Genomic DNA, 8681 nt, shown 5'->3' on the forward strand with positions numbered 1-8681 from the left:
AGTTTTCTAAAGACAAGAACAAAAACATGTGTTACAATTGCATGGTCACCTCTTCGATTCAATGGAATATTGAAGTTTCGGCAATACAACTGAATTTTTAAAGCATACAATCTGGCGCTACTAAAGGCGGAAAAAAAGCAATCATGAAAAGTCAACTCCGGGGTAGATGAAAAAGGAAAGGAAAACTATGGCACGTTGAACAAATCAGTTTTCATGGTGTAGATGGATACACCGTGACGATCCACGAGTTCATGATGACGACCATGAAACTTCTGTAGTGATGTCTTCAATCTTGTAGCAACATAACCCTGTTCCAGAAGCCTATTTGTTAGAATTCTAGCATGATACAAAAAGTCTGTAGTTTCGGCAAGCTCTTGCATAACGTATGAGTTATGATATGAACACTCCATACGCAGGTGCTGATGGGATGTTGCCACAGATGAAAGGAAAGTTGACAATTTTGAATGAAAAGTCATCAGTTTGTCGTAAAGTTTGGTCAATAGTTTTCCTTTACCATCGATCTCTTAGTGTAGGTCAAGATATGAGGCTGACCTCACAGTGTCTGTAGTTTCCTTTATCTCAAGTTCTTTTGGGTAGATGCGATGTATCAAATCACTGAAACTAGAAATATTTAAAGATAATACGTCGACTATATAGCGGAAACTGAGATTGAAGAATTTAACTAAACGATATTTTTCCTTCCGGATCAGATCAGCTATAAAATCAGCCTCATAAGATTGAAGGGAAAGGTCAGAAAGCGAGAAGATCACAATTTGTTCCCATTGGAATGCCGACCGTTTGTTGAAAAACGCGTCCACCACACTGGACAAATATGTTGTCGATCAGAAATTCCAGCATTTTGAAAACATTTTCTTCAGTATATTCGTAAGAACATGCCAATTAATGCACTGTTGAGGTTACTTGTCAAAAATATTCAATAACATTCCATGTTAATTTCAAAATTATCGACTTTCAAACTTCATCGGGAATCAAGCGTGTTTGTGTGTGCAAGCGTGTTTGTGTGTGTTGGGAATGTTGATAAATTTACTACCTAGCACACCCACACCCCAATGCAGATAGAGTTTAAATTTGTTCGCTGAGCAATATTGTTATAATTGCTTATCCATGTTGACACATGAATATCTATACATCAAGATAATTATTTTTTTTATTCAACGGGTTATCTACAATTACCAAGAAAATACTTTAGGCCGGTAGTCTGAAGACTTAATGTTGCGCATATAAACATAATAAGATCTAGTATTACAGTTTCATATAATTTTGATGAGAATCCATAATTAAAGCTTAAATCTTTAATCAAGTTGCCCATATGAATAATTCGTTGCGAAAATTATGCACTTCACTTTATTATGTAATCGTATAAAGATGTAAGTATCACAAACGTGTCAATTGGTTCTTTGTAGAATATTCAAAGAACGTTATAACAAATTAATAAAATTCTGCTGTTGTAGAGACGAACCTGTCTCTCAGAATTCCTCGTTTTGTGAGGTGTTTTAGAGCAATGAAAATAAAAGTAGTCTCGAGTATTATGAAGTACTTAGTGAAAATGAAAATTACATTTATATAAAAAAATATTAATAACATTTCTTTTTTTTTTTAAAATATCAACAGTGAGGCGAAAATTAGGATTTCTAAGTTGCAACTAAGTGATATAACTATAGAAAAACTGGTCTATTTTAGAAGAAAACCAAAAGAATATTTCTAAAACATTGTACTAAAAATCCCAGAAAAAAAAAGAATGTTCAAAGAAAGTCTCACCAAGAATGCCGTAGACTCCATGTACTTTACAATGTGGACAATGATGAAGGTTCTGAATCTTTAATAAAGCAACAAGAAATTGATATTAATTAGTGTTTTGAGTAACAGTAAGTCAAACGGCAAATCGAAAATTCTATACGACTACGTTTGAAAATCGGCGATGGCATTAATTTTCTTTTTTTAAATGAACATTTGTGCTAACAATGTTTTGATCGTATGAAGCAACCTGAATTGCTCCAAAAATAAGGAGGTTCTCGCAATTGTCAAATTTATTTGTTCTATTTCGTCCCTGATTTCTCAACTTTGCTTTCTCTTTGGCAATCGAGTTCAGAAATTTCATTTTGCTTTGATTGCTCGTGTTTGATTATTCATTCGCTTTGACCCTGTAGAGCACACGTGATTACCTTTTAAGCACCTTTTTCCGATAACGTAAGATACATGAATCTCTTTTGTACTCTTGGAAAAATAAATAACGGTTAAATACTTACCTGTAATGTTGGGAGCAATTACAAGTCTGTAAGAAAAAGAACCACATTATTTTCTACAGGAAATTCGCCTTTGGCGCCCATCATCAGAACTCATTTTTCTTTTCTTTTGATTATAAAAATTAATTGTAGCATCTCTTTGTAGCTCTGTCTCGAACAGGTGCGCGTGCATCGCACGGTCGTCTTTTGACAGGAATCAATTGCTCCTAACATTAACTATCAAGTGTTTGCACGTGGTTCTATTACAATTCAATACACTTTCTAAATTACTTAGAATGTGTACTTGTCTTAAAGATATTTTCTGTTTTGGTGTTTTACACAAATGTAACCATACTTTAAAGCGGTTATCAGATTTTTTTTTTAATTAAATTGTTTGATTAAGAAAAAAATCAACAGTTTCATAACGGATACCCTAAAGATTATACACCTAAGTCGACCGAACTTTTTCCTGAGTAGCTGCGAATTTTGATATATATATATATATATATATATATATAACGTCTCAGAATGTGACGACTCTATTCGCTACACTGCTCCATCGGATCAAATTGATACAAGGAAGATATGTAAACGTATAGAAGGGTCTGAAAAATTCCCAACGATGTTAGAACTGTCAAATTTGCGATGCACATTTTTGGTCGTTCCCTCCGCGGGACTCGAACTTGTACCGCTGTGACATCTATGGCAACACCGCCTGCACAAAGTCCAGCACCCTAGACCACTCGGCCAGCTAGGCTATATAAAAAAACATAGCTTTCGCTGGCCGGGTCATTCCTCCTCGTAGGATTAATCTAGGGCTGTAACTTAGTATACGATGTATGGTAGTACGGGACAGTTCATTTAGATGTTATTATGTAGGATAGAGAATCAAATTAATGATGCATGTCACAACAAATCAATATTATACAACGTCTCAGTATGTGACGACTCTATTCGCTACACATGACTTTGTCATATTGAAAAGTATAAAAAAGATAAGCAATAGGATTTATATTCCCAAGACAAGTGTATGCGACTGAGTAAATGAGCTACACAGTTTCTGCAAACTTTGAATGGATATCATTTCTTTTTGAAAAAAAAAGACATAAAAAAAAAGACATAAAAAACAAACAAACAAAAAAAAAAAACTTTCGGCCCTCGTTCGCTTAGGATTACATGGATTTGCTCCCACTATCAAATATGCATCCCCACTAGTGTATATAATCTACAAAAGGGTGATCTCAGATCTGGGGGTGTCTCGTTTCAAATAATGTTTTTCGCTTTTTACCCTTTGACCTTAAGGACCCTCATCTATGGAAACGCAAATCACCTGTTCGCAATCATGTTTCCCGATTGGCCAATAACTGGTAAATAAGTGGCGTTCTGAAACACTGTATCGAAACTTTGAAATAACGTTCGAAAATAACAACAATCGAAAATTTGACATTGCGTGCCGTGTGTTATTTTCTTGAAAGAAATGCACATACTTAGAAAACAACAAAATTTGAATGCGTCGGCTATCTTATTTTAAAGATAGTACTTGTTTCAAATAAAATGAAATATATCATTATTCACAGCTCAGCAATCACTTTGCAAATGGTGAATCTAATGAATAAACACAGTTATCACCATCAAATACTTCTAATTAAATCAACACGATAATTTGAACATTCAAACTCCATATTTCTACAATCGCTTGGACCAAAACTGAAACTACTGCGACCTTGACATTGCTAGAAAAATGGTTCGGTAGCATTCTGTGTAAGAATCAGGCAGTGTTTGGTACATCATCATTCTTAACTTGGTTTTTTTAAACTTAAATATTCAATACATCTTATCATGAAGCATCTGTGACTAAGATTTATTTTGCCTACGTATAGGAAAAAAATTGTGTGAGAAAACTTTCCTACCACATTTCCACGGTGCATTTCAACTAAATTTGGCATATCAATATCTTGCAAAGGCAAACTTTACAAACATTCTGACGATTATTTCTGGAGATTGTGAGGTATAAATACTTGGATAATACAATGCAATAAAGTCTCTGCATGTTTTTCTTCATGTGCCACAACTCATATTTCCTGATTCTTAGACGGAAAAGTATTTACTTGGGATAACACTAGGAACACTAATTTTCCCAGTTTTATTGTCTGTCTAGTGACTAAAGGGTCTATAAAGGAATGTCACAAGACCACTGCAACCAACTAATCGAATTCACGTACACTTTCAACTAAAATAGACCAACCAAATATTCAAGTTCACGTGCACTCCTCTTTACTCCATATGGACCAATCTATATTATTTCGTTATTATAGAATGTTGTTATCTTAGGATCATCGGGGTGGGGGTGGGGACCTCGGGAAATGTCGAAACGATCGTAAGACTATCTAGATAAAGATGATCTTAAGCATGTCCTAAGATATTTCTTTAAATAAATAATGCAGTTACATTTGCAAACATGTATGAAAAGGAGTCGGAGACGCGGTATGGCAGCTGCTCGTCCATGGACATTTTTTTTACTAAATTAATTAAACTTGTCATGCACATGTAGTGAATGCACAATAAATGTTTATAATAGTTAGATCTACCTCAGTAAATTTGGAGAAATAGACCACAGGTGTGCAAGATTTACGAATCGAAAGAAATAGTGAAATAAAAGCAATGACCACGTGAGCAGAACGTGAACTAATATTTTTCCAGAAGATATACGTACACATCCGATGGAGTTCCAGCAAGTTAATTGCCATAATACGTCTTTTATGCAAGCTACTATTTTATGGTAATGAAATACGGATGGCTGAACAGTAAATCTTGCAGTTGATGTACATATAATGTACGTATGTTTTGCACAATTTATGTTGAAACCATTTGGATTTCAAGTGTTTGCAATGTGGTGCGTCCGATATCCTTATAAACAGTTGCGTAACCAAACATATTTCCAGTTTTATCTATATGAAGATAAAAACTGTTTGATGATCTTTCGTAAACAAGTCACTTGACAGAGAATCTGCTACTTAAGGAGGCAGACCTTGGGTGAGGGGCACAACTCTTACAAATCATTGTAACGTTTGTATTCACCATTTCACATCAATCTCATTTAAGAATCAAAGTAACTTGGAGGTGTAATACTGCTATTTGGGAACCAGTCAACTGTACATACAAGAAAGTAGTTCCTGATGACACGAAGTAGTCCCATTATTGCACCCTATCATTCTCCTAGTTTAGTAGTGGTATACACACTTAGTGTCATCTGAAAGCTAAATGAATTAGCAGTAATAAAAAATTTTCTTTATTTAGTGAAGGGTAAAAAACTTCTAAACAAAGACTCTAGGCCCCTTGATATGGATAAATTTCAAAACGATAGTAGTGATTTCTGCATCTGTCCACTTTCACTTTACTGTTCTTTCTTAGAAGGCACATAAGGTATGTTGGTATTTTTATAAGAGTTAAGGTAAAGGGTGACCACCATAATGAAACCCCTCCAGCACCATCTGTACTGATGTAAACAAATGAGCCTTATAAATATCTGAATTTAACATAGAAAGTAATGGAGACCAGAAATAGTGGTATGACACCTATATCGATTTCATTCTGTTCCAAAGGAAAGCTTGAAAGGCTTTGGTGAAATTAAATATGATACAAACATATCACTGATTTCAAGAGTTATGTCCCTTCTCGAGGGCACCTCCTTAAGGTGACGCTTTGTTTGTTCAAGAAATCTATGAAAAAACGGGCTAACTTTTTTATTGGGTTGACTATTTTGTAGAAAAAAAATAAAGTAAAAATGCAACTGTTTGCCAAAATGAAAGCTGCCTCAGCTCCAAACGCCTAAACGACAGAAAGTTTTAAACGATTCTCATGTACTTGTACATATACTCAAACTAGTCTTATTAACTAAACATCTGCACTTGACAAGTTCACAGAATGACAAGTGGCATTATAACTTATTAACTCAGAAATAACATAAATGAAGATGAAAGTCACTTTGGAATATATCAAGTCACGTTACAAAGGCATCAGTCTTAGCTTTGATAAGAATGGGAAGGGAAAGACACTTGAGTTTTACACACTTTGTTGTTCTTTACCAAACTTATTATGCGAATGGCGATTCTTTGAACTTGTCAAGCATAAACAGAATTGTACATCTTATAATAAAAAAATGTTCTGTAGAAATTATTATCAAAGCGAGGTGCATTTTTGATATCCACGTGCCATCGTTTTCGCAAAGACAGTAAAACTAGTTTTATCTCCATTTTTCAGTTCTCAAAAGAATGTCGGTGATGTGCGTAGTCAGAGATTGCTCTGATGTGCAACAGCTGATTTGACAGACAAGCTTGGACCGTGGCGAACTCCGGAGCATTGGTCTCTTCCTTGTCGGCACTACTTTTGTCATACCAGAAAACTGGAGAAACTTCAACGGTACAGAACTGGAGCTGCTTTGGAATATAGGACATTGGGAACGTTAGAATTTGTCTTTTATCAATACATGGAATTTCGCGCATCAATTTTGTTTTGCGTGTTCAAATTCAACATGGACTGAAAAACTTGTCAATTGTGTTGTCTGTTGTGCATGCAAAAACAAACTACAAATACTGTTAGCAACACTCTCGCTTCAAATGGACTCAGATGTAAAGCCTTTAATTTGTATGTATCTATCTTTGGAGTCATGCATCCAACAGTATAATTATATTCCTTCATGCACATCCACATATCATACCAACCTTCTTATAAAATAAAACTAAAATTCCTTGAGTAGTTTAGGAGGAGTTGTGCTTACCAGGTTAAAACATGTAAAGCCATTAATATGAATAATCTCACTTTGGAGTCCTTTGACAGAAACCGTGTTCATGCACATCTTCATATTACGCCAAACCTTCCTTTATGTCATATTTAAAGAGTTAAATTTCGTGAGATAATGTATATCAGAATGCAATTATGCAGGGAAAGTAGGATTTTCCCGTACACTATATGATTACTATCCTTATCTTTCTTCATGCTTTTAAGTCTTACGCAAGATTTGTGAAACGATGCCCATGAACGTTACCGGTACAACCTTTGGCATATCGTATGAGTTGTGATAATGGCACACAGGTGCTGAAGGGACGTTGCCACAGACTCAGTCAGTTAACAGTGTTTCATTACGACTTTTCATGCAAAGAGAGATAACCGAACTTCGTATGTTCAGTTTTTGAATATTTTACTTTCTTAATTGGCAGTAGTGCTCATAGGCGAACCAAAGGAGGATTGTATGTGGTCCTATCCAGCTCCATAAAATTGCAAGATTTTAAAGTGCTATTTTTTTTCTTTATTGTGTATAAATTTTTGCTCATTTACTTCTGTCTTTTTGTACGTGTTATTTTGGTTATTTCATGTTCTTTGTAGTGGGTGTATATTTTCCCTGTATATAGTCTTTATTCTTGGAATATATTTATTTAATTTTCGCAAGACCTTAGTTCCTTTGATCAATCTTTCATATCAAAAGATTTGCGAAACTCTTTTTTTTTATTTATTAAATTATATATTCAAAATGTTTTTAGACTTCTATAACTATTTATTGATCATTTCAAAAACCTTATTAAATCTTATCTGTTTTCAAACTGTTCTGAAGGAAGATAATGAAAACATTATCATGATAACATAATACATTTTCTTAACTTTCTCAATAATGTTCTAAAAATAGAAAAAAAATTCTGTTACAATGAACAATGATCAAAAAAAAAAAAATTAAAACAATTAAATAAACAGTTTTTTTTTTTAACTTAAACGGTAAAATGTTTTTAAAACATAATGAAAAAAATGCGAAAAAAAATTAAAATGTATTAAAAACGTTTTTTAATGTCACTGAATGATAGTCTCAAAGAAAGAAAAAAAAACCAAACAAACACAAAAACAAAAACAAAAACAGAAAAGAAAAAAGAAGAAGAATAAATACAATTCAGATAACTTGGGATTGAAATTATAAATTATAAGGATTAAACACAGTTTTTTTTTCTTTACAATTCCTTCCGTTAGATGGACTTTTAATTATTCGTTTTGTGAGTAAATAGACCGATTTTACAATTCGACAAATTAATATTTACCTCTTGTACACATGGGTGTCTTATATGGAAAATGAAGTGTTTGTTTGGGGCATCGTCTTTTTGCGCCAATTGGATAAAAAATCGTAGCTATTTCTAATACATACATGTAACAATTAAGAATCATATTGTTTCTTGTGCGAAGTGCAATAAACAAAATATGCACATGGAAAATTCATGTTATTTTTCAATAGACAAAATATTTATCATAGCCAATTCTCATATATTAATTTTAAAACATATTTTTATCTTTGAACATGAGAAAAGTAGCTCTGAATTTAACCACATAGGGGCGTGTCAATATTTTTTATCCATTGAGATATAACAAAATTATTTTAACCAATCAGATTACAGTATTTAT

The sequence above is a fragment of the Perna viridis genome, chromosome 5 (assembly GCF_037379345.1).
Source record: "Perna viridis isolate PV_CMFRI_1.1 ecotype Kerala chromosome 5, ASM3737934v1, whole genome shotgun sequence".
NCBI lineage: Eukaryota > Metazoa > Mollusca > Bivalvia > Mytilida > Mytilidae > Perna > Perna viridis.